Source organism: Lactuca saligna, chromosome 3 (assembly GCF_052625555.1).
Source record: "Lactuca saligna cultivar CGN05327 chromosome 3, ASM5262555v1, whole genome shotgun sequence".
NCBI lineage: Eukaryota > Viridiplantae > Streptophyta > Magnoliopsida > Asterales > Asteraceae > Lactuca > Lactuca saligna.
In genome coordinates, this window is record NC_136419.1 from 42,298,896 (window position 1) to 42,321,708 (window position 22,813).

Below are 22,813 nucleotides of genomic sequence, written 5' to 3' on the forward strand. Positions count from 1 at the left end.
CTGCGATTTAATAGAAATTTGGCATCAACTATAAGATAATCCTATGGTATCCCAAAATCTTGAACCTGATGATCGATGCCGTAATCCAGTGAATCGTTTGATACAAAAAATACAACTACAGAATAAAAAAATTACCACGTTTCCTAATAAAACATATAAAAATAAAAATGCACTAATTTGCTATAGCCTCCTTACCCTTATATAACTCCACTAACTTTGAGATATAGAACCATCACAGAAAGTTAAAAGAAATGGGTTCCCTTCCGATCTTGACTGTTCTTGAAGAGTCCCAAGTATCGCCACCACCGGCGACCATAGGCGACAGATCGCTGCCTCTAACTTTCTTCGACTTCTCATGGCTAGCCATCCCTCCCATGCACACTCTCTACTTCTATGAGCTCCCAATTACTAAAACACACTTCACTGAAACCATCGCTCCCAAACTCAAAAATTCATTATCAATCGCCCTTCAACATTTTTTTCCTTTCGCTGGTAACTTGATCGTATTTTCTTCTCCTTCTAAAAAACCTGAAATTCGTTACGTTGAAGGTGATTCTGTCAAGGTTACTATTGCAGAATGTAACCTTGATTTCAACGATCTATCAGGAAACCATCCTCGAGAGTGTGATCAGTTTTATCATCTTATACCCGTTCTCAGACGCACTGCTGAAGCTTCCGATTACATAACAATCCCAATCTTGACAGTTCAAGTGACACTTTTTTCAAACTGTGGATTCTCCATCGGAATAACCAACCACCATGCAGTGGGTGATGCTATCAGCAATTTCGACTTCTTGAAGGCGTGGACATCGATTGCGCAATCAGGCACAGATGAGTCATTCCTAGCTAATGGAAAATTTCCGTTGTATGATAGGGTAGTAAAATACCCGAAAGTACTAGATGATGTTTATTTAGGTTACGCAAAGGTTGAAACTTTTAACGAAAAGTATCAACCTCCAACTCTTTCTGGGCCGACTGATAAAGTTCGAGCCACATTTATCTTGACACAACATGTCGTTAATCGGTTGAAGAAATTGGTTTCAAACCAACTTCCGACACTACCATATGTATCATCTTTTACAGTTGCATGTGGTTATATATGGAGTTGCATTGCAGAATCACGTAATGATGAGCTACAACTATTTGGTTTCAGCATCGATTGCAGGAGACGTTTGGATCCTCCGATCCCAATGGAATACTTTGGCAACTGTCTCATGTATACTGCGGCGACGGAGAAACCTACTCTTTTAACGGGAAAGGAAGGATTCGTAACTGCTACTAAGTTGATGGGAGAAAATCTACACAAGACCTTGAATGATAAGGATGGAATCGTGAAAGATATGGACTGGTTCTTTAAATTGTTGTCGGAGGAGATGCCGACAACAATGATAAATGTTGCCGGAACACCAAAGCTTAGGTTTTATGATTTGGATTTTGGATGGGGGAAGCCCAAAAAGTACGAAATCATTTCCATAGATTATAGTGAATCCATATCCATGTTAGCTTCCAAAGAACTTAAAGGAGATGTGGAAATCGGCTTATGCCTTTCGGCTACTGAGATGGAAGCTTTTGTTCGCATCTTCAATGATGGACTAGAAACATATATTTAGATAGATCAAAATTAGTGTTGGAAGTATCCATTATGTGCTTGACTTATCTTGGTTATCCTTTCCTGCATTTTAGTATAAGATAGGTTAGTTCTTTTTCTCTTATTTTCTTTTCGGTATAAGTAGGACTTTTATTTTATGTTAATGTGAGTTTTTGAATTTAATAAAAAAAGGTTGTATTTTGTTTCAACTTTTCTTTGTTCCTTATGCTTTCCTCTATTTTCTGTTTTAATGGCAAGAAACAAGGGGGTTGTGTGACAATCCGAAATTTCTATTCAGTCAAACCCTAAAAGTCAATCACTTCGTATCATAAGTCAATGTCATTATTTCTTATTTTTAAGAAATATAAAGTTCGTTTGATTATTTTAATATTATTTTTAAGCGAACGGGTGAAAGAAAGTGTCGTCTCGGGTTTTGAATTTTAAAAACCGCAAACACCTCACGTCTTAGAAATTCCCGACCAAACTTTTATGTTTGGGTTGAGAAATCACCCAAAAACCGTGAACTCATACCTATGTATGAGTTTACTCCCAAAAAAGTTAGTCATTTGTGTTTACTCTCCAAATGTCAAAAAACTAAACTCCAACAACTCTCTCAACTATCATCCAACATTTAATTCCAAATCTTCGATCTTGTAAGTGTTCTAACCATTTCAAGTTAGTAAAACACTTAATCTAGTGTTTGTGCATCTATTCATCCATTCATTTATGTATTTTGTTTAGATTTTCCAAAACACCAAGAACACCAAGAACACACACTAAGTGTTCTTGGCCTTTTTAGCTCAAATCAAGCCTTCTAATAGTAAGTGCTTCCATCCTTGAGTGATTTTAAGCTAGTATTACATTTGAATATCAAGAAATAATGTCAAGAACACAAGGTTGGAGGTGTTCACGGTCCAAGAATGTTCTTGGGCCGTAAACACCATAAAGTGCACCAAAGTGTGGCTAAGTCCAAACTAAGCCCTAGTTTGATGTTTAAGCCTTCCATGAATTGATTGAACCTTAGTTTGATGTATCTAAGCCTTGACAAACACCAAAATCCAACATTTTTAGGTGTTTACGGTTTGGAGATCTCCCAAAACCGTAAACACCCTAAAGGGTGTCCAAATGGGTTATTTTCCTTCCTTAGGCTTAGAATCTAGCACATACAATTACCTAATTGTGTTAGGGACTTGAAAACATGGCTATACACTCCTCCATATGGGTTTACGGTTTTGAACCCAAAGGAAAATGCCATTAGGCCGTAAACTCCTCAAAGGAGGTGTTTTGTTGCCCTAGTCCCTTCCAAAGGCCAAACCACTTAGTAGAATTGCTCCAAGAGGCTTGCTAAACCACCAAAAAACACCTAGTCATTAGGACTAGAGTTTACGACCGTAAACTCTAGAGTTTACTGCCGTAAACTCTTTGTGTCATGACCATCAAAACCGTAAACTCCAAGGGAGTTTACCCTTGGACCCCAAACACACTAGCCTTTCCCTACAACACTTAGATGCAACCCTTGAGACGTATAACACTTGTATAAAGTGTTTAGCATGTCCTAGACTGTCTTAACTTTGTTTATTAGTTGTTTAAAGACTAATTGTGTATATACATATATCCTTATATGTTATTAGGATCTTTGTGCGTGTCTAAGTCTTCACTTGACACCAAGCACTTATCCGACACTTCCTTCCGATCCACTTACTACAGGTGAGTTCATACCCCTTAAATAATGTTTTAAACTACTTTTAAATGTTTTAGGGGGGGGGGGATACAAGTAGAATCATACTAGTTATTATATCAATCACATGTGATTAATAAGTAGAATTATGCTAGTTATTATATCAATCACATGTGATTAAGATGTAACATTCAAATGATTTACTACACATCAGCCGTTTTACCAAACAGTTTTCTTCAAATGATTTTTATAAACATTTTATATGTTTTAAACTCTTTATTACACTGTACATTTTACTCTGTATATTACATTTCAAACTTATTTACAATTGTGTTTCAAACAAATGTTTCTTTATACTAAACTGATTTATCAAACCCATGCCTTCAAATTGTTTTATAGATTGACATCAAGTCGATCTTTTCTTAAGATAATAAATATGTTCAAAGGTTTTACAAAACTTACTTTATGCTTTTATATTATAAATTGCATGCCTATATATGTATATTTATATGAGTAATGTTTAAAAGACTTAGGAAGACTATCCACCCTATTTCCTTTTCGCGCTTGAGATGTGGTCTGGTGGGATATCGGGTACCCGTCCGAAGGTCGTTTAGATATTAGTTATATATCATGTGTACATATGTAGTCATAAAGGTTCTTCTAGTTCAATCAATACCCTTGGGTAGCAAGGGTATACATCCATGTCCATACATACCAGTTAAATTACTAATAAACTACCATATGGGTAGTTTAGGAAGATACTAGAATTATTACTAGAACACAATATCATACTATGAGTCAGTTCATTCATGAGTCAATACTTACTACTATGAGAACATATACAACAATACTAGAGAGGAACATACACGACTATACTAGAGAAGAACATATACAACTATACTAGAGAACATATACAACGATACTAGAACGAGTACATTACTATACATGCTAGATAGAGAGAGATCACACTTTACAGCTAGCACATGTGGAACATTACAGTACATTACTATACTATTACATAGATATGTTTACATGATCACATGTACATGAGTACACTTACAAGAATTACTAGTACATTTTATATGTATAGATTCTGTTATATAATCCTCATTCTTATCTTTACCTTGTGATTCAGTCACACAATCGACGAGATAGATTGGGATTAATATCCTAGTACCCAAGGATACATTGCGGGATTGACCATTCCTAGAATCTCTGTTAGTTACAGAGGTAAAAGCGCATCCACGGATGTCAACGGTTGATACCATTACATGTATACTTTTGGGGAATGACTATTCCTATACCCAGCTGTTAGCAACAGAGGTAAATGTACATCTATGGATGTCTTCAGTTAACATTGTTATTTGCCCGAGTACCAAAGGGTGATACTATTACAGTTAGGTCTTGGTAGAAGACTACATTCAGAATAGTTAGGTCTTGGTAGAAGACTACATTCAGAACAGTTAGGTCTTGGTAGAAGACTACATTCATAACAGTTAGGTCTTGGGAGAAGACTACATGAGAACAGTTAAGTCTTGGTAGAAGACTCCTTTTGTTACAATAGGAATCATAGGGATTTCTAGGGTTTTTCAAATGTTTACAATTCATTTACATTTTCAATACTTACAATTCGTATACATACAAATACTTATATTTCAAATACATACAAGTATTTACATACAAATTAAGACACTAAAATACTTATGATCTCACCAGCTTCAAAGCTGATACTCGCTTTCAAAATTACTTGTATCCTCAGGTCATCATAGACAGGTACCGATGCAAGGACTAGGGAAGATGGAGCTCGTTGAAGATTCATCTTTCATTTTGATTTATGCTTTAGTGTTTATCAAAATTTGACAGAACACACTTGTATAATAATTCTATTATTAATGCAATGGATAATGTTGTTGCTTGTTTACTACTTTTCATTGTTGTGATACTGTACATGACGTCCTCCGCCCCAGAACGTTTCCGCCGTTCTCGGTTTTGGGGTGTGACAGGTTGTTTTCGATAGCACACTTTATGCCCAAGATCCACCCTCAGACATCGCAACAAAGAATGATATGGATGATCAAATTGCACTTCATTATCCAATATTATCCGGAATAACTATATTGAGTGGGCCATCAAGATGAAAGTTCTCATGCAAGCTCGGGGCATGTGGGACGCTGTTGAACCCAAGACTCACAAGAATTCTTTAGCGTTAGAAAAGACAAGATGACACTTGCTGCCATTTATCAAGGCAAGAAGATGTTATTATCGCCGGTAGAGAGGAACATGATGAAAGAGACTTGGGAGACTCCAGATCGATGATGTAGTGATGTACATGGGGATATGTAAAGCCAGGCCTACAAAAGTGCAGACGTTGAAAGCTGAACTTGAAGTGTTGAACATGAAGGGAAACATAGACATAGATCACTATGAAGGTAAACAAATTGACCAACAATATATGAGCCATGGGGGGCAAGCTTGAGGAAGCTTACGTTGTAAAGAAGCTACTTCGAGTCAGAAGACTAAAAGCACAAGAAGAGCGGGTACGTGGTGATAGTGATATGGAGAAAAAGAGGTTTTTATTCATCAAGGGTGGCTTAAAAATCTAAGAAACAAGGTGAAGAGGAAGCAAGTTCCTCCTATAGGAACCACATGTCTAATGAACCCCTATTTGAGAGCATGGTAGGGCATGATGTAATGCCCCAATTTTCAGATATTAATTTTACAACTTTATTTTTCATATTGGAAGGTCTACTCGACAAGTTAAATGTCCTGACTCATTGAGTAGGAACTTTTGCGGCCACGTGTTTAAATGACCAACTCGCCAAGTCGGAGACACGACTCGACGAGTTGGAGCTGGAGGATGAAACCCTAATTTTTGGGGTTTTGCACCCTATTTAAAGGGTCATTAGCCTCCCTTACAGCCCCTAATGAGTCCAGAAACCCTAAATCGCCGTTTTTCCCTCTTTTTATGTGATATTAAGCCTTGTGGTGGATTGTGGAAGGAAGATCTTGAAGTACTCAAGCTTAGAACAAGAGGAAGGCTGTAGATTCGACTTCTTCTTCATCTTAGCATCGTTTTTAAGGTAACAAGTTGTTACCTTGACCTTATTCTATCTAGATCTATGCATGTAGGAGATTAGGGACACTTTGGCAATGTTGATATGTTATTTTGGGTATTAGGCGTGATCTGAAGTTGCAAAATTAAATCTAGGGATATTATGGTCTGTAAGATCATAAAGTTTCAGCCTTTTGTGAGTTAATACCTTCTTCATCCCTTAGAACTTTCCTTTAGCTTGATTTGGGCCATTATCACCTTGCATGTACGTAAAGTTTGCAACTTTATGTAAGAAGTATGCCTTAAGAGCTTAGATCTGCAATATGGAGCTTTGAAGTTGCTTAAAAATCTTCTGGATGGAGAAAGGACCAAAGGGACTCGACGAGTTGCATGGCCAACTTGGCGAGTCCGATGAAGATTGTCGTGCAAGGATTTCTGCATGGACTCGGTGAGTCAGTAGGATGACTTGGCAAGTCAGCTAAGGTGTCACACCCCCAAACCAAGGATGGCGGAAACTTCTGGGGGTAGAGGACTTCATGTAGAGTATCACAACAATGAGTATAATAGTGCTCAAAGTAAATACAACCAACACAAATATAATTGAAAACGTTACATCAAAGCACATGTTTACATGATTCACATCAATTACATTATAATACAAAATGAACTGTTTGACGATTTATCGTCCCATCCTCAAAACGTTGTTGATTTCCTGTTTTCACTGAATTCCTGAGAATACAAGTAGTTTTAAAAAGTGTCAACACAAAGGTTGGTGAGTTCATAAGAGATTTCGTTGGAAAAGTAAATCGTTTTCCTTGTAAAATCGTTAGAATATGTATCCAGAAAATCCGATATTTTCTTTAAAATCTGCGTAATGTAGTCTTATGACTGAAGACCAAAATGTATAAGTAACCTTTCTTATTAATAGAAAATGTTATGTACTTAAATGGACATGGACGCGTTTGAATTAAATGAAATTTCTGTATGTTCTCATGTTCGTTAATACTTTATATATATATATATATATATATATATATATATATATATATGTAGTCCTAAATTAGAGGACCGAGAAATAACAAGTATTGACCATACTTAAAAGTGTAAATGTGGTTTCAAATGATGTGTAGTCGTAACTACCAAAACCAAAAGTGTACAGTAATATCTGTACTCATAGAGATAAAAAGTGATTTTAAATCGATATAAAACTCATTTAGGTTTTAAAAATAAAATCCCGTAAACTTATGGATTGTTATATCCCTATGTGAGTCGCTATAATCATACTATGACTATGTGAACCTGCCACGACGTTCTCAGGCGTCGCGAAAAATAAAATGACATTTGTCACCCATAGACCTGCAAGTCCCACTGTAGCTAGCAGCAAGGTGTGGGGTGTCAAACCCAATATAGATCTATATACAAGTATCACGTTCTCCCTCAAGGAGATTCTGATTATAACTACCAGGAATTCTATCTCGCACTCGGACGTACGGGGAGAGAGAGAGAGAGAGAGAGTCTCACAATATAGGTTAACAAGTTTACGTGAAATGTGTGTGAATATAAATCTTTCTTGTATGAATGTACCCTTCTTGTACGAGTGTGTTGAGTGATGTATCATAAACTATACCTATTATAGTTTATCTAAAATGTATGTAATATGTATGAACTCTTTTATGGAAATGTATTAGTGTTATGAATTTATCAAACTATAGGTAAACAAATTTACGTGAAATGTGTGTGAATATAAATCTTTCTTGTATGAATGTACCCTTTTTGTACGAGTGTGTTGAGTGATGTATCATAAACTATACCTATTATAATTTATCTAAAATGTATGTAATATGTATGAACTCTTTTATGGAAATGTATTAGTGTTATGAATTTATCAAACTATACTTTTTATAGTTTAATATACGTGTTCTAAAATGAATGAATAATATTTATTATGAATGACTTATTTTCAGTTCATGATAATAAACTAACAAAGAAACACATTCAATAATTAGAACTTATGATTATACACTTTGCTCAACATATTACAAAGTGTTATGATATTTACATGCTGTTGGCTAAATTTAGTCATTCTGCCCTGTTTTGGAAAAATCATAGAAAAATCATACGAAGTCGAAAACTAGATCCGTAAATTCTGAGAGTTCAAAAAATGTGTCTAGTTTACTCATAATTTTTATCACGATTTTTAATGACCTCCAACTTGGGTGAAAAAGTCCATAATCACAGACTGGTCCGGATTGTTTTTTGAAATGATAGGCAGTTTTGTAAAAGTCACCATAAATTGTAGAAAAATCGTATAGAGATGTGCAAGTAGTCATTTTAAAGCTAAAAACTTGAACTATTTGCACCTTGTACAGTTTTGAAAACAAAAATGTTTAAGATGCCCAAAACAGTCCGTGAATGGAGTTGAACTTTTCTGATGAAGGCTGTTAGAAAAATTTAGTTATGTTCTTAGTGTTTTAACTTGTATTCCCCCCCCCCCCCCCTAAAAACTTGAGAAAACATGAAAATGTAGGGGTATGAACTCACCTTGAGTTATTTCAGTAGATAAGTGTTGAAGAAGAGAAGTGTTCAACCCAAGAACACTTGAAGATTCGAAGCTCTAACACTAATATGATGGAGTTTGTGTAAGATATTCATGATTTGAGTAGGATGAAGTGAAATAATCATAAGGAGGATGAATTATACTTACTAAGAGTGGAAGAACACTTGAAAATCAGCCTTGAATCTCGAAATTGGAGTGGGGAAAGTTTGAGAGAAAAGTGGTGTTTGATACTTAGTGAAATGAGGGCAAATGAGAGAAATGAGGAGAGAGGATATTTGTTCCATCTCTAAAAATGTGGGAATGAGTGTAAATTGAGTGTAAGGGACATTGAAGTGACCTAGGTAAGGTGGGGAGGTGTGGTTAGTCAAAGAGTGAGTGTGGGGTGGTTGCTTGTGACATTGGATAAGGCAAAGTCAACACTCCACCTTTAATAATTCACCCATTTGATTTTTATTATTTAGATAATGATTTTCATTAAAATATGTTTAAATTATGAATATTTAGAGTTTATTATGTTAAAATATAATTTCTGGAGAAAATCCCGCTTTAAAATCACGAAAAACGGGCTTAAAATGTTAAAAATATCAAAAATGTGCTAAAAGTGACAAATTTCCGAATTCTAGCCGAGGTTCGGCCTTCTGATGCTGAAACCGAGAGGAGGGAGGGTAGAAACCAAGAGGGGAGAAGGGAGAGGGTAGGAACCGAGAGGGGAGAAAGGAGAGAGAGGGAACCGAGAGAGGAGAAGAGAGACCGGGAGAAGAGAAGAGACAGAGAGGAGAGAAGGAGCAGAGACCGAGAGGAAGGAAGAGAGAGCAGAGACCGAGAGGCGGGAAGAGAGAGCAGAGACCGAGAGGCGGGTAGAGACAGAGAGTGAAGAAACGACAGAGAGGAGAGGAAGCGACAGAGAGGCGGAAGGCAAACAGAGAGTGCGAGAAGCGAACAGAGGCAGAGGCTCGGTCCTCGCGTGCCACAGCCAACAGAGGCTCGGTCCTCCGGATTCAGCCAACAGAGGCTCGGTCCGGTTTGGGGTACTTTCGGCCTTAAGGAGCTTCGGCTCCTTAAGAGGGGTTTCGGTTCCTAAAGTCTCGTTTTCTCGTTTTTACCCCGTTTTAAGCCGTTTTTGACCCGGTTAAGGGTCGGAATGACCCGAATGATTCCAAAAAGTTACGGGAAACTTTTGAGAGAGATTTCTCACACTTGGAGAGATTTGGGAGAGATTTGACATTCTTGGAGGGATTTCTCATACACAGAGATATTTGCGAGAGTTTTCACATACTTGGAGAGATTTGACATTCTTGGAGAGATTTCTCATACAGAGAGAGATTTGAGAGAGATTTCACATACTTGGAGAGATTTGGGAGAGATTTGACATTCTTGGAGAGATTTCTCATACAGAGAGATATTTGAGAGAGATTTCACATACTTAGAGGGATTTGGGAGAGATTCGACATTCTTGGAGAGATTTCTAATACAGAGAGATATTTAAGAGAGATTTCACATACTTGGAGAGATTTGGGAGAGATTTGACATAGAGAGAGATAGAGTGAAAATGATTGAGAGAGGTTCCATGTGTGACAATTGTGAGTGTCCGGCATCACAATGCATGGTTCGTAAACCCTGTTAAGCCTTGTTTAAGGATCTTACACACTCCCGATGAGCATGCATCATTGTTTTATCGGTTTGGCTCGCCACGTACCACAGTTTTAGGTTAAGGAGATTAAGATGTTCACACTTTTTACTTTATGATTTCTCATTAGACTAGGGAGTTATGTAGAAGTTTCATAGTGTAAATTTTTGTACCCAAGGGCAAATTGAGTCAAACGGTTTGACTTGCTGAATTTAGTTGACTTTGACTTGACCGAAATTTGACGGTTGTCACATCATCCCCCCGTTAGAGGGAATTTCATCCCGAAATTTGAATTCCCCCCTAAAAACTTGAGAAAACATGAAAATGTAGGGGTATGAACTCACCTTGAGTGATTTCAGTAGATAAGTGTTGAAGAAGAGAAGTGTTCAACCCAAGAACACTTGAAGAATCACTTGAAGATTCGAAGCTCTAACACTAATATGATGGAGTTTGTGTAAGATATTCATGATTTGAGTAGGATGAAGTGAAATAATCATAAGGAGGATGAATTATACTTACTAAGAGTGGAAGAACACTTGAAAATCAGCCTTGAATCTCGAAATTGGAGTGGGGAAAGTTTGAGAGAAAAGTGATGTTTGATACTTAGTGAAATGAGGGCAAATGAGAGAAATGAGGAGAGAGGATGTTTGTTCCATCTCTAAAAACGTGGGAATGAGTGTAAGGGACATTGAAGTGACCTAGGTAAGGTGGGGAGGTGTGGTTAGTCAAAGAGTGGGTGTGGGGTGGTTGCTTGTGACATTGGATAAGGCAAAGTCAACACTCCACCTTTAATAATTCACCCATTTGATTTTTATTATTTAGATAATGATTTTCATCAAAATATGTTTAAATTATGAATATTTAGAGTTTATTATGTTAAAATATAATTTCTAGAGAAAATCCCGCTTTAAAATCACGAAAAACGGGCTTAAAATGTTAAAAATATCAAAAATGGGCTAAAAGTGACAAATTTCCGAATTCTGGCCGAGGTTCGGCCTTCTGATGCTGAAACCGAGAGGAGGGAGGGTAGAAACCGAGAGGGGAGAAAGGAGAGGGTAGGAACCGAGAGGGGAGAAAGGAGAGAGAGGGAACCGAGAGAGGAGAAGAGAGACCGAGAGAAGAGAAGAGACAGAGAGGAGAGAAGGAGCAGAGACCGAGAGGAAGGAAGAGAGAGCAGAGACCGAGAGGCGGGAAGAGAGAGCAGAGACCGAGAGGCGGGTAGAGACAGAGAGTGAAGAAATGACAGAGAGGAGAGGAAGCGACAGAGAGGCGGAAGGCGAACAGAGAGTGCGAGAAGCGAACAGAGGCAGAGGCTCGGTCCTCGCGTGCCACAGCCAACAGAGGCTCGGTTCTCGCGTGCCACAGCCAACAGAGGCTCGGTCCTCGCGTGCCACAGCCAACAGAGGCTCGGTCCTCCGGATTCAGCCAACAGAGGCTCGGTCCGGTCTGGGGTACTTTCGGCCTTAAGGAGCTTCGGCTCCTTAAGAGGGGTTTCGGTTCCTAAAGTCCCGTTTTCTCGTTTTTACCCCGTTTTAAGCCGTTTTTGACCCGGTTAAGGGTCGGAATGACCCGACTGATTCCAAAAAGTTACGGGAAACTTTTGAGAGAGATTTGGGAGAGATTTCTCACACTTGGAGAGATTTGGGAGAGATTTGACATTCTTGGAGGGATTTCTCATACACAGAGATATTTGCGAGAGTTTTCACATACTTGGAGAGATTTGACATTCTTGGAGAGATTTCTCATACAGAGAGATATTTGAGAGAGATTTCACATAATTGGAGAGATTTGGGAGAGATTTGACATTCTTGGAGAGATTTCTCATACAGAGAGATATTTGAGAGAGATTTCACATACTTGGAGAGATTTGGGAGAGATTTGACATAGAGAGAGAGATAGAGTGAAAACGATTGAGAGAGGTTCCATGTGTGACAATTGTGAGTGTCCGACATCGCAATGCATGGTTCGTAAACCCTGTTAAGCCTTGTTTAAGGATCTTACACACTCCCGATGAGTATGCATCATTGTTTTATCGGTTTGGCTCGCCACGTACCACAGTTTTAGGTTAAGGAGATTTAGATGTTTGCACTTTTTGCTTTATGATTTCTCATTAGACTAGGGAGTTATGTAGAAGTTTCATAGTGTAAATTTTTGTACCCAAGGGCAAATTGAGTCAAACGGTTTGACTTCCTGACTTTAGTTGACTTTGACTTGACCGAAATTTGACGGTTGTCACATAAGGTTTTCCCGACATTTGAACATGCATGAACTTGGCGAGTTTCAGGGAAACTCGACGAGTCAACTGGGAATTTCACGACTCCTCGAGTTCAGGAAGGACTCGACGAGTCGGGTCAACATGGATTGTTGACCTTAACCATTAACTTGGACTTTGACCAAAGGTTGACTAGTTGACTTCTGGGGTATTTTGGTAAATTGGAAATTTATGGAAATGGTCTTATGGTAAATATAGGTGGTGGAGTTTCTGGCCGCTGTTCGGGAGTTTGAGTTTATCACTTCGATTCGACTGTTGAGAGGTGAGTTGTCCTCACTATACTGACAGGGTCGAAGACGCCAATGCCGACCCTTTTCAGAATTGTATCCGGGTTATTTACATGATATGTTATTGATTTACATCCTGGTAATTAGGATGGTGATATGCTTAGTGACCTGGTTAGGTCGGTATCCTAGTATATAGGATGATGCTATGTTAGTGACCGGTTAGGTCTGTATCCTGGTTATAAGATGTTACTATGATTAGTGATCTGTTAGATCGATTTAACTGTTATATGATATGAGCTAGCGCATGATATTTATGTGTACATGTTTGTTTGATTGGGGGTTGGGTTGAGGTGGTCCTGCTTTGTACTAAAGGCCAACATACCCAGGGCAGTCCGGATAAACTGAAGGCCCTGCAAAGGGATTCAGTCAGGCCGAAGGCCCGACAAGTGGTCAGGATAAGCTGAAGGCCCAGAGAGGTGGTCCAGACATATCGAAGGCTCGGAGAGCGGTCCAGATAGACTGAAGGCCTGCGAGCCGGTCCAGTCAGACTGAAGGCTCATTATGCATGTTGTTATGTATTTGTTATATGATATGGTTATATCTGTATGGCATTGGTAGTTTGGGGGAACTCACGAAGATTTGGGCTTACAATTTCAGTTTTTGTTTCAGGTACATCAGATGATCGCGGGAAGGAAAAGGTGTGATCGTACAGCTCCTTATGTATATGACTTGTTTTTGGTATACTCTGATATTATTTGAAAACAAGTTTTGTAACGATTAATGGTTTTGAAATGTTTTGAAAAAGTTTAAATTTGGCATGATTTTTATGGATGTTACACATGATAAAAGTGGCAACAACTTTAATGGATGCCGGCGGGGTGACAATACTCATCAACATCGAGAAGGTGGTCATGTTTCATCCAATAACCAGGATAAGAGTCAGGTGTAATGCAAAAACTATCAAGATCATGGTCATTATGCCTAAGAGTGTAGAAAGTCATGTCATGAGAGAAACCATGAGGAAAACTTGGCACAAGCTCATAATAATATTGAGCTGAAACTTCTTATAGTTATATGAAACAAAAATGAAGCTTATGAAGAATTATTTTTAAATGAAAGAAATGTAACCCTATAATTGAGGTCTATAAGAGACTAGATGTAACGTCCCAAAAATTTAAAAAAAATACAATTTATTTTAAAACAGTAAACCATACAAACAAGTTGTTTCAAAACCGATCAAAGCGAATATATTATTTAAACATTAGAGTAAAGATCATAAGTTGCCAATGAGGAAAACTTTAGGGGATGATGTGTAGCCACGTTAGACCCTTCATTTTTGAACCAGAAGTACCTGAAACCATAACCATAAATTGTAAGCACAAAGTTTTGTGAATTTCCCTAAAATACCACATACCATACATAACACTAGGCCTAGCCCGCACATTGGGCCCGACCCATAATAATGTGCTTAACCCTTCTTAATTAATAGGCCCAACCCATCATACAATTAGGCATAGTTCGCCATACCATAGGCCTACCCCAACATACAATGGGCCCAACCTTACATGCATGCTTATTGGGACCAACCCAACATACAATGCAAGAGTCATAAAGAAAGCTAGCATTCTACATAACACATTCCCGTTGGTCAGCATTGGTGCCTTCGACCCACAAGTATAGTGAGGTGACTCACCTCAATTTGATGTCAATAAATCTCACACTCGAGCTGCTGCTTCCACGATTTCTCACACTGAACATATCTAAGATCAATCCTAATCAATAATTAGGGTAATAACCCATAAACAAAGGTCCAACCATATCCTATCATGCTAAGGGGTAAAAGATAATTTTATCCTTCCTAAACATGGCCCAACAAATCATGGCCCAAACAAAAATGACCTAAAGCCCAAAATGGCCCATAAGGGCTTCTAGTGAGTATGCCCCGCATACCACCACTGTACGCCCGCGTACTGCGTGTTCGAAGAGAGGGTTAACAGGTTGAAACCCGTTATGAGCAGTATACCAGGAGGGTACGCCCAACGTAACTCACTGGTGCCCAAAATCAACTCTTATCTTTTTAATACCTTAAGACATATAACCCAACACCCAGATCTGATTCTAAAGGACATCTTAAGTCATAAAGTTCCTAACTTTATGACTTTGCATGGCTTAATGGGTTCCAAACCAAAGCCCCAAAATTCATAACTTCACCAAAGGACCACTAACTCATGCATGGAAGATATATAATCATCAAGGTTTAATTTTTATAACTTAATGTCCTCAAAAGACTAAAAATGAGGCTTAAAGGTTCTGGAGTAATTTCTCCTCATAAGTTCCAAACCATTGGACAAAAACATGCTCATAACATAACCTAAAACTAGATCTACATTAAAGATCCATCAAGATTGAAACTTTATAGCTCCAAAATAAAGATTAAGATGAATAAGGTCTAAATCAACAACCTCTAAACCAACCAACACTTCTCTAATGAGTTTCTTCTTCTTCAATATGCACCAAGAACACCTCAAATCACTAAAATGGCTCAAGAATCTCATAAATGGGGCTAAGGTTTTGAGGGAACTGCTTCAGAGAATGGAGGTTGAAGGTAAGAAGGGTTTCCAGAAGGTTAAGCCCTTTAAATAGGGTCTAGTACCCAAAAATAAGGTTTGACACTGCCACGCATAGGCCCAGCGTACTCCAGGTACGCCCAACATATGAGGGAGAATCACTGTGATAAGATAAGCCAAGTACACCCAACATGCCAAGTATGCCCAACGTACCGGCCTAAACTCATTTTCTTCCTAACTTCCAATGATCATAACTTCCATATCCCAAATCCATTTTCGACATTCTTTATATGCTCGGAAAGGTAATGATAAACCTTATAGTCCCATCTAATATCTTTCGACTTAAAACCTTCGAACTTGAATCCTTAATTCAATAAAAGGTCTGAGGCATCGCTTTTACCATTATACCCTTGGACTCCCAAAACACAAACCGAAAGCTTGGATCACCCAACTAATACAATCCACACCCAAATGGGTCTAAAACCCAACCTTTAAAGTCCAAGGCCATCACTTGATCCCTTTTAGCTCATAATTTATGAAATATGAAGCTTCTTGAAACCGAATGTTACAAGAGATAAATAGATCTAATGTATGATACCTAGATAATGGGAAAAGGAGTCATATGATAGGGAAAATTAAGAAATCTATTGATTTTGAAACTTTTAACCGGGGGATACATAAAGTTTAGAGACAAATCAAAGATGTGTGTAGAGAGAAAGGGATCTATTTTGTTTCGGTGCAAAAATAAATAATAATGATTACTAAAGAAGGTTTACTACATCCTGAGCTTATATAACAATGCTACAAGTTTGGGACTATGAAATATGGTGAAGTATTGATGTGTGGCTTGTTTTCTATGGATTCATGACATGATCAAAAAATAATAATGAAGGTAGAACAATCTCAAAATCATTTGAACAAAATTATCTTGAATGAAAAATTAGTCCAATATTTTTGTTAAATATGTGTGAGCCAACATCTCTATCACATGCACTCCTTGGTCTTGTAAAAATTCTCTCCATACAAATGATGAATAAAAAAGTAATAGTATAGGGTTACCTAAAATTGAGCACGCCAATCAATTATGTGAGGGTTTCTTAGTGGTACCTTCTCAACAAAAACAAGCTACAGGGCTGGGAAAAGACTTGAACTCTTGCATGGAGACCTTTGTGGTCCAATATTACTACCTATTACCCAATATTTTCTCCTGTTAGTCAATGATTACATTCATGTCATGTGGGTTTTATGATAAAAACGAAAGATGAAGCATTTGGTGCTTTCAAAAATATATGTGCTTGTTAAAATCGAAACAAATGAGAAAATCAAAACTTTTAGGATGGATTGTAGTGGGAAATTTCTCTTAAAGCAATTCATTACCTATTATGATGAAACAGGTGTAAACCTACCTCTAATAATTTTGTATAGAACCGATGTTACCAGGAGGAGGGGTTCAATGCCTATCATTGGAGCAAAAAGCGTTGAATCATCTTCAAGTAACATATGATATTGGTCACAAAAATCCCTAAAATTATACTCGAAAAGATTGGAAAACTGAAAGGTCATTCCAAGTTGAGGGCCATTATAAAAAATAAAAATGGAAGAAAAGACGAATTAACAAATGAAGGCATAGATCAATGAAGACGCAAGGAAAAACAATAAGAAAGAGAGAGACATAAACCAAGATATAATCAAAACACTCATAACCTAGGAAACTATAATGATGGTTACACATTTGGAAAAAACAAGGCGAATAAAAGATAAACAATAAGACTCGCCAAGAGAAGCGTGTGGAAAGTGTGGAAATCTTGATGTCCAAATAACATTTATTACTAACACATGATTGTTATTTGGACTGGGGGTGTAATGAGGTACCCATACAAGAAACTCAGATAGAAAGATAGTGCACACTTTGGACATACCTTTACCAAATGGTGCAACTCAGATACCGTACGTACGAAAACAAAGGTTGCCACATAAGCACAACTAGATAATAGGGGTTGGCCGAATACACCTAATCGATAACGCATGGAAACAAGAGTAATAAAATCCTACAAATCTCGCTTAAAATTCCAAAACTGATATTATTTAAAGAGAACCCACAATATTTGAGTGAGGCCTACCTAAAAACAATACTATCAGTGGTACTGGATGTCTTACCATGTGCAACCCAATGAAGTTAGAAGAAAGACACAAAGCATCACAAAGGCAAGAAACACATTCTAACTTACTAATATAATAAAATCAATTCTCATTGTTCTAATTTAGGCATCAAAGAGTATTACCATGAGCCATCATGGTAATACTTATGGCTTTTCTTTTCTTGATCTTTTAGGAAGCTACCGACTTTCCACCAATCTTAGCAATATGGAACCCCACCATAAAACGCCAAGACTGGATGGGAAGAGTTACGAAGCATCATCGGTCATGAGGTGTTTTTTTTAAAAAGTTAACAAGCTTAATGATGTATACAAAAAAAACTGTAATGACTAAGTACATACACATCACAAATTCCGTTAGTTTTATCTTTTTTATATTACATGGAATTTGATCTAATGTTTCGTTTATGGTATTATACCAGAATTAGAATTTGATCTAACTATTTTTTTTAGATTTACAAATCATATTTGATAAATATTATCATATTTCATACAAATTAAGGCATCCATCTTAATTATTTATGTTTTGCATGTTCCATTCTTTTATATTTGTTTAAACTTTAAATTTAAATTTTGACCTTTTGAAGAAAATATATTTTTCTCAAAGATTATTGTAACATCCGCATTTCTGTATAAACCTTATTATAATGATGTAATGTTTGGGGTCAATAATTGTAACATGTTTTGAAGTAATGAAGATGAATTATTTGATTATTATGCGATTTATGTGCAAAATATGTGCTTATAACGATATAATAAAATAATAATAAAAACATGAAGCAAAAATAAAATAATAGATAGATCCAATATCTATGAAGTAAGTTGAAGTAGTCGTAACAAGGATTACGAGATATAAAGAACGCTGAAATCTGACTTATAACGAAGAAGTTATGACCCGTCAAAGTTTTACGACTAAACTGACACTGCGTTGCGTATCGTAAAAAGTGAATTTTTGATAAGATACTTTTTAGCCTTATAAATCTAAACGAAAGTCGTAGTATATGTTAAACCGAGAGTATGCATATAGAGAACGTCCAAATCTGACTTCGTTTGAAGAAGTTTTGATTTTTCTAAAATTTAGCATAATAGTATACAACCCGGAAATCGAATTTTAGATCGATCGATTTTTTGCTAGCATAACCTAAACGAGAATTCAAGATCTCGTTAAAAGAAGCTCAACGATATAAAGACGGTCGAAAACAGAAGGCGGATGATAAAGTAATGAATTTTTAGAGTAAATTACATGAATGGTCTCTGTGGTTTAATGTAATTTGCGCGTTTGACCGCTAACTTATTTTTCTAACTCGGAAGGTCCTTACTGTTTGTTTTTGTTACGCGCTTGGTCCGTGTGTTACCAAAAAGATTATTTTACCCTTGATTTTTAATTTATTTAAATAAACACACCCCTAACCCCACCCCACCCCTTCACCTTATCTTATTTATCCTACCATTTTTCTTTATTTAAATAATAGTCTTTTTATGTATGACAGGACCAAGCGCATAATAAAAACAAATAGTATGGACCTTCCGAGTTAAAAAAATGAGTTAGGGACCAAATGCGTAAACTACCCCAAACCATAGGGACCATTTGTGTAATTTACTCGAATTTTTAATGGATTTTAACTATCTAAGACTGTTTAAATATAACTTTAAAAATAAAGTCAAAATTAGCCAATGGAGTCTAAACAAAAGTTGTATATCACGTTGCTACCTATGCATGGATATAAAGAACGTAAAAAACGGAGCTCGTATGCGAAAGTTACAGATTTTAGAAGATAATTAATTTTTGGGCTAAACCAGCGAGTAACGTGTGGCAATATCTGGGCCACTACTTCTTCCCCACGGCTTTTCACTATATGGCGACATGTAGGATAAGTACTCCCAATGTAACATACGGTACGCCCAGCGTACCCTTCGCGTATGTCCCGCGTACTCGGTGCTGACAGCCTATAAATAAAAGGCGTTTTTCACTCTTTTTCTCACACCTTTCTAACCCATTCTCTCAAAACCCCCCCCACAAACCCTCTAAGCCTTACCCTAGCACCTCCTAAGTGTTAGAAGCGTGTCCCGTAGCGCCAGAAGGCCCCGAGAAGAAGAGCTTTTGGCTCAAAAGTTTTGTCTACGTAGAGCCCGGTTCCTCACTAAACCTCCTTGTAAGTGAGTTATGCTAACCCTACTTTAAGTATAACTTATGTTTAAGCTTATTATCGTTATTATGAACCTATAAACAAGATTTATCAGTGATTCAAAGTCGTTATACTGACCAATCTACTTCCGGGGGAGGTGTCTAAAATGGTCATGTTAGCTTGGTTGTTGGATTTCAGAAAGGCTATACGCTGAATTGGTCCTGCCTGACTGATCGTTACTTCATAGATCAAGAAAGTAGACTTTGAGTTAATGATGAACCTAGACTAGTAATTAGTCACAATAAATAATAGACTAAGACTTAGTGATAATAGTACTAGGTTTCGTCAATGGAAAAGACAGTTGTCACTTTAACAAGTGAGTGCATAGTTACTTTCATCTTACACATAGATATGAAGTATTTAAAATAAATTACTTACTATATGTGCCTATTATATGTGTTCCTGATATCAGTGCTAGATGAACGATTTATACATGTTTTACTCGATTTAAACTGTATATGTATTTTATATCTATAATTATGTTGGGTCAAGATGAGTAAATGATATATATATATATATATATATATATATATATATATATATGTATATATATATATATATATATATATATATATATATGATGAAAGATGAAATAAATGATGAGAGGACTCGATGTTAAAAGTTAACCTAGTCATCTAGCAGACTATAGATGATGACCATAGACTATTCTAGACAGTGTAGTGGAATGTTGGTAGGCTCGCAACCTATTGATGTTGTGAACGACGTGTTCACCAGGTGGACTCCATCCCCCTCATGGTTACCTTACTGACATATATTGCTTATGAATCCCTTAAGTAGTATTGTCTATCCCTATGATAATCCTTAAGATAGGTCCCTTAAATTAGATAATGTAGGGACAGAAAGTGAGGATAACGGGAACGGATAATCGGGTTGAATGATTTGATGAAATTAAAAAACTTAATTATTGTGGCTTGAAAACCTTACGTGCTCACCAGGCTCCCAAGCCTAACCCAATCTGTTTCTTGTATCACATGTAGTGGCATAAGAGCATAGGTGTGATGATCGGATGAGAAATCTATGGATTATAGGCCGTTAGAATAATATATGTTGTAAGGCCTCTGTTATTTTCCGTTTATTTTTATGTATGGTATTGACGATGACATCCCAACGTTTTTAATATAATTAAAATACATTTATTCATAAATGCTTTGATAATATCTTTATCATATTTTTGGGAACAAATTCCGCAATATTATTCTTAAAAGATACTCTGATTTTTAAATAAAGTATAAACGAATTGGTCTTTTCTGGCCGTGAAATTAAGGATGTCATAGTTGGTATCAAAACATTAGTTTAAGCGAACTAGGAATTTTTAGGATTTCTATACTTAAACTTAGAATGGTAAGTGATGATTGTGAGATGAGTGTCTTCTATTTTTAGACACGAGCACTAGCTTATTTTAGAAAAGATGACTAAATTGATTTTATGTGCTAAATGATTTATGTATAGCTATAAAATGCCTTATGATGCTATTATTTGATCAGATCAATGGTCTGTTGCCGACCGAATATGAAAACCTTATGTGTTCAGATTTCTAAACGTTTAATTATGGTATTAGAACTGGCATGTAACTTTTTGGAGTGACAAGGAGGATTTAAACGTCTATCGTAAATAAATATCTAAATTCAGCTACTTTGGAGTATTGATCGACATGGCGAGAGCCTGTAGCGGAGATCTAAGAGACCCAATTCCAAGTCCCTTTTTTAGTCTCCACATCCATTTGATCAAAAGTGCCAAATTGAGAGATCTAAGAGACCCGATTCCAAGTCCCTTTTTTCTTTTGGAGCGAGCACTTTGGTCCAAGCTACCTAGTTAATTTTTTTCTTATATTCACATCCAACCCATAAAATTCTTATTTTAATTCTTTCGAGGGTCTCGATATTACAAACCAAAACTTTGAAAATCGAGAAATGCTATATTGGTAGACTGTCGAGAATAGATTTGACTAATGTGAGTTGTCCTCAGATGGACAGACTTTAGCTTTCCATAAAGAGAGCTTGTCTTGAACATGATCAATAATTAGTTTCCAATTCTTTTTAAATCCCATATTGGCCGCAACTGGAACTCCCAAATAATTAAAAGGGAGAGATGTCTTGTCACATCTTAGAGTCCTGATACCACTCCGAAGCTCATCGTCAGAAACTCCAATGCCAAACGGCTTTGATTTATGGAAATTAACCTTCAATATGGAGGAAGTTTGGAAACATATAAGAATATGGGCTAAATTTTTAAGTTTATGTAGTGACCATTCAACTACAAAAATTGTGTCGTCATCATAAAAGATGTGAGAAATGGCAGGCCTGTTATGAGGAACCTTTATACCTTGAAATAATGATTTTTCACATGCGATTATTAATGACATAAGATTTCTATAAACACCGCTAAATCATACATACAAACCAAATCCACTTACTTCCCATAAATTCCATTATGAATGCCTTATTTTGAGAATTGATACCGTATGCACGTTAGCTAAAAGTTTGAACATGCAATTGTGATTGGTAAGCTATTTTATAAAAAATAACCTAATTAATATTATATAAATGGACCCATATGTTGGTGAATTTATCTGGGTCCAATATGGATAACTGCATGTTTGGATCATATCACATTATATTGGAGTGTTGTCTAAGGTTTTCATTTTTTTTCTTGAACCATAAGGAATGCTTTTGTATGGAAAGTTTTGTTTGATTATATTTAGGAATCCAAATTTAATACTAATAAGTTTTGTTTAGCATAAATATGACAGGTTCTTGTAATTAGATTCATAGATTGAGGTTTTGAGTTTAGTTTCTTCAATAAATTTTGAGTTTATGCAATCCAAGTTCAATGTTTTTCTATTTCTTTGCTTTTAGTTGGTATCAGATCTAGCTTCATTAATT

The 22,813-nt window shown here is 36.7% G+C and overlaps 1 pseudogene; it reads left to right on the forward strand.

Annotated features, from left to right (window-relative positions):
* Positions 1-211: 211 nt before the first annotated feature.
* Positions 212-1,752, forward strand: LOC145033607 (malonyl-coenzyme A:anthocyanin 3-O-glucoside-6''-O-malonyltransferase pseudogene; annotated as a pseudogene).
* The last annotated feature ends 21,061 nt before the right edge of the window (positions 1,753-22,813 follow it).